Here is a 5402-nt window from a genome sequence, read left to right on the forward strand (position 1 = left end):
AATTATAATAATCTGTAGTACATGAGAGCAACCAGCGTACCGTGCCGTCAGTGTACTCTTTAGGTTGAACAATCCCTCGAGAAGCCCGTGTAGTGGGTCGAGTAGACACACGAGGGGGAGGGGCAGGCGCGCGAGGCGCAGAAGATCCTTCTGCTGAGCTGGGATCATCGGCAGGACTGCCAGACACGGACGGTGTCGCTGGTGATGCAGCAGATGATCCGCTGCGATGTGCGGCCGAGGGTGTGGCCGATGGCGTGGAGCGAGACGGTGGAGACGGAACTTCACGCGCAGAGGATCCGGAGGGGGACCGCAGGGCCGGCGACAGCGCACGCGCCCGCGCACGGCCGTCTGGTGCACGAGACGGCTCCGACAGCGCCTGATCCGAGGCGATCAGCGGCGATCCCAATGAAGATCTTGGCAGGGAATCTTCCCCGGAAAGTGAATTTCCGTCCGTTTCTCCTGAATCTTCAAAAGTGTCATATGATCTGCTATGAGCATCATTTTGAGCAGAATTTTCACCTGCTGCTCGAGCTGGAGGTGCTGCATCACCCTGCACTGGAGAAACACGACTAGAGGAAGGATTAGAAGCATGAGTATTTGGCACACAATGATCATCAATAATAGCATCCCCCTCCTCAAAATTATGAAGTGAAGGGTCAAGAAGTAGAATTTGTTTGCGTAGAAGGGCACCAGCATTAGGATGAAGGGATTTAAACGGGAAAACTGCCTCATCAAAAACTACATCACGGGATATGTAAACTCGCCCAGTGGAGACCTCAAGACACTTTACCCCTTTGTGACGAGGACTGTAGCCAAGAAAGACACATTGTGTGGAGCGGAAAGCAAGTTTACGCTTATTATAGGGGCGAAGGTTGGGCCAACATGCACAGCCAAAAACACGAAGAGATGCATAGTTGGGATGTGTTCCAAGAAGACGATGCATAGGGGTGTCATTATTGAGGACTTTGCTAGGAAGCATATTTATAAGATATGTGGCAGTGAGAAAAGCTTCATCCCAAAATTTTAGTGGCATGGCGGCATGTGCTAACAGGGATAGACCGACTTCAACAATGTGGCGGTGTTTTCTCTCAGCAGCACCATTTTGTTGGTGAGCATGGGGACAGGACATAAGATGAGCAATCCCTTGTGTTTGAAGGAAGGAGTTTATTTTGATGTATTCACCCCCCCCATCGGATTGAACAGTTAAAATCTTTCTGTTGAATTTGCGCTCAACAAGCTTCTGAAAGGTTATAAAAGCAGCTAAGGCATCAGACTTGTGTTTGAGTAAGTAGATCCAAGTGAATTTGCTATAATCATCAATGAAGCTAATATAATAATTATGACGACCAACAGAAGTGGGTGCAGGTCCCCATACATCAGAAAAGACTAGTCAGAGAGGAACAGTAGAAACACTAGATGATATAGGATAAGGGAGCTGATGGCTCTTAGCTTTCTGACATGAATCACAAACTAACATACTAGTAGTATCACGAACACAAGGAAGATTATGTTTGCCTAGAATTTGCATAACAATAGCTAATGAAGGGTGCCCTAAACGACTGTGCCACTGGGACTGGGATGGCTTGGAGACGGCAAAAGCATGCTTGGAAGATCCGGGAGACACCAAGGACGAAATCAACGGGTAAAGGCCTCCAACACACCGTCCTCTATGAATGATTTTCCGGGTGACCTGATCCTTAATCAAAAAGAAGAAGGGGTGAAACTCGATAAAAACGCCATTATCGAGAGTGAATCGATGGACAGAAAGAAGATTTTTGGAGGCATGTGGAACATGAAGAATATTGCGAAGACGAAAATTTTGAGTAGGGTTATGAATTATTGAATGACCAACATGTGAAATACTCATACCTTGTCCATTGGCGGAGGTGACCTTGTCATAGCCTCTATAGTTGTCCCGGAGAGTCAGATTGTTGAGCTCGCTGGTAATGTGATGTGTGGCACCGGAGTCCTGGTACCAGTTTGTATCCACGCCGTATGCGGCATGTATTTCCTTGTCACCATAGTCCTCTTCTTGTGAGTATCTTGACCAGCAATCTTTGGCATAATGACCTTCTTTGCTGCATATCTGACAAGTAACGTCCACCCATGGGGTTGTGCGGCGACGTCCTCGGCCACGACCACGTCCCCCTCCAGGAGGTCCACGGCCACCGCCTCGTCCTTGATTGTAAGTGCGATTATCACGACGATCGCCACGATCGTCACGTCTCTCATCCCGACGATCACCACGATCACGGGGTCGTCCATTGTAATTGTTGCTGTAGGAGTTGTTGTAGTAGTCGGAGCGAGTGCGCCCCTGTTTGGAGGCGGCGTTAGCCGAAGACTCAAAATCGGGCGGAGCAGGCCCATCAAGAAGAAGTTGACGTTGATCGTAGGCGTGCAGCTGAGAATAGAGCATGCTCAACGTGAGGGGCGTGGCCGCCACGCCGAGTGCTGCAACAAGAGAGTTGTAGTCTTTTCCAAGGCCGGCCAAAATATAGGAGACAAGCTGACGGTCCTGGAGCGGATGTCCGGCGGCGACGAGTTCATCAGCAAAACCTTGCATCTTGGCAAGATACTCAGACGTAGACGACTGCAGTTTTTTTGTGTTGGCGAGAGCAACCAACAGATTATCAACCCGAGCCTCGCTTTGGGCGGAAAACATCTGTTGGAGGGCGCGCCAAACCCCGGCAGATGTCTCAAGCCGATGAACATGAGGGAGAACTTCTTTGGGGTGGAGGGCTTGAAGCAGATAAGAGAGAACAAGCTGGTCGCGAGAGATCCAAGATGCATATGCAGGATTCACCTTCATCTGGGCAGGGGTTCCTGTCGCTGGATCAGCAGGAACGTCGACGATCTCAGTAGGAGGCGCGGGGTCTGTCCCATCGAGAAGACCCATCTGCATGGCGCCCCGTATGGCGGGCAGAACTTGAGAGCGCCAGGTGGGGTAGTTCTCACGCGTGAGGAGCTCACGCGGAGGAGCGCCAAGGCTCAGCGACGGCGTCGTAGATGATGACGCCATGGCAGGTGACGAACTGTCGGCGGCGACAATGGATGGAGTCGCGATCTAGGGTTACAGGCGGAAGAGGCGGCCTGATACCATGTAAAATCAATAATCTGACCAGGTAGTATATTCTTTGGGACTACTCGGATACACACGAGCTCCCTATTGATTCATATATATAGGAGGTACAGGCGGTGCTAGGCATACAACGTATTTGACTAGGACTAGATATCTAAACGTGTCACATACGATCACGTTTCCTAACAGCAACGTGGCTACAACAGTTAGCATGATTTTGATCTGTCAGCTGAATATCCAAAGTGCTGCACTAGTCTTAGACATTGACGAAGGGCGTGCCGGTGATGAACTCGGTGGCCGCGAGCGCGACGAGTCCAAGCATGGCGAAGCGGCCGTTCCAGAGCTCGGCGTCGGCGCTCCAGATGCCGCTGGACTTGCTCTCGACGGTCTGGCCCTGCAGCAGCGGGACCATCGACGCCACGGAGAACAGCGCCGCGGTTGTCAGGAACCAGCCCAGTCCGGCGCCGCTACCAGCCTGGTCGAGGAGCCCGCCACCGCGCGCCGCCTCCACGGAGAGCGCCGCCACGAAGCCCACCATGGCAAGCCGGCCGTTGATGCGCTCGGGCGCCGGGCCGCTGAAGGCGAGCGCGTCCCATACCGAGGGGTTAGCCTTGGGCTTGGGTGTCACACAGTTAATTTCATTTCCTTGGAAGGATCCATTTCCGGCTGCAGATACACACACAGTTAATTTCACGTAGAGAGAGGAGGAGAGTATTTTACGACTGACACGGCGACACGCAGGAAAGGCCGAAAGGGAGTTGAGAATCAAGTGCATGCACGTGTGAGTGAAAGCTCACCTCGGTCTGGGCCCTGACAATGAGGGCGCGCCGGCGCGGCGCTAGGGACGACCGGGTTGCGGAGCGCCCGACAACGGCGGCACCGGTGAAGGAGCTCAAGGCCACCATGGTTGCCATTACTTGCAGAAACAAGAAGCAGGAAGTTGCTAGATTGATCAAACACTTGGTTCGCTGTGGTTTAGCTGTGATCGTGTGTTTCCAGAGACCGATCAGTGTGCGTTTATATAGAGCCCAAACCCCGGCATTACTGAAGAGGTGGCCGTTGGCCATGGCGGTGGCGGTGGCGGTGGCCACGTCGGCGAGCAATCCCAGCCGTGAACATTTAGGAGCCGGGTCACGACGTGGACGTCCAGGGCACCATGCAGAGGCGCTCCGGAGCTCACCAAAAAGTGGCAGAAAAGGTGGCACAAGTGGACTCCACGGACGGCGGAAGACTCCAGAAAGTACGCAGCACGCCGAAGGCTATGACTCGTCGGCCACGACACAGGTGCAGCACGAGGAGTCCAGCAGAGGAGAGGGTATTATTTGTGCTGTTGTCGATTTATGGCTTGGTTTGTAGCACGAGATAACGAGAAGCTAGATGGGAGACACGCAGGCCTGCGTAGAGCCGCTGATCGAATTCGCACGGGGGGAATAATGCTACGTTTATGGGGAGATAGCTTACGGGATTTTGTTACGGGATTAGGTGTCAATTAAGGATTTGTCGTTGAATTTTTTCCTGCAACCGAACCAAAACTTCCTTCCAATGGATTGGTTCCACGATCTCCCCATAAGCTTTTTTCGTAAGCTCTCTTCCGTAAGGAGATGAGGTTTTACCGTGTTTCTCGACAGCTTTTCTTTTACAACTCATTCCCGGTGTTTTATTTGACATATTTATAGCGAATTCTATTTAACAACACCCACGCATGGGTTGATGTTTCCGTCACCGTCCATTGTGCTTTGAGATTTAGATAAAGAGAGGAGAGAGAAAGAAATATTTTCATCTATTATGGTGGGCACGAATCTTGAGAAATAAATGAACGGTAACGGAAATACCCACACCTATACGTAGGTGTATAAAAGTATTTCCTAAAGCCTAAAAGAACATACAGAACTTCTAAGTTTTTAAAGTTTTTGTTTGCTCATAACATAATTTTGTAGTTTTCTAGAATTCCTTGTAGAAGAATAACATAGATATCAAACCACATACTGTAAATAACAACATTATTGTAGCCAAGGCTCAAGGCTACAACCCGACACATCCATTTAAGTAATCAGTCAACATCGACAAGAGTGGCAACACCAGTATTTCAGAGAAAAATCAACTGAACAGTTCGGTTAACGTTGCTGGAGAACCAGGAGTACGAGGTATCATTGTCGATGAGATAGTAGTCAAGATAAATAAAAGAATTGCAAAAATTCCACTAATCTATTAATAATCATCAACAGTTGTACATAGCCCAAAAGGTAATAAAAAAATTACAAATAAGAACACAGACCACCCAGGGACGACTACAACCCCTAGCACGAACCGAACGAGCGCCATC

At 50.3% G+C, this 5402-nt stretch overlaps 1 pseudogene; it reads right to left on the reverse strand.

Annotated features, from left to right (window-relative positions):
* Positions 1-3273: 3273 nt before the first annotated feature.
* LOC127321892 (low molecular mass early light-inducible protein HV60, chloroplastic-like) lies at positions 3274-4161 on the reverse strand (annotated as a pseudogene).
* Positions 4162-5402: the final 1241 nt, after the last annotated feature.

The sequence above is a fragment of the Lolium perenne genome, chromosome 2, assembly GCF_019359855.2.
Source record: "Lolium perenne isolate Kyuss_39 chromosome 2, Kyuss_2.0, whole genome shotgun sequence".
NCBI lineage: Eukaryota > Viridiplantae > Streptophyta > Magnoliopsida > Poales > Poaceae > Lolium > Lolium perenne.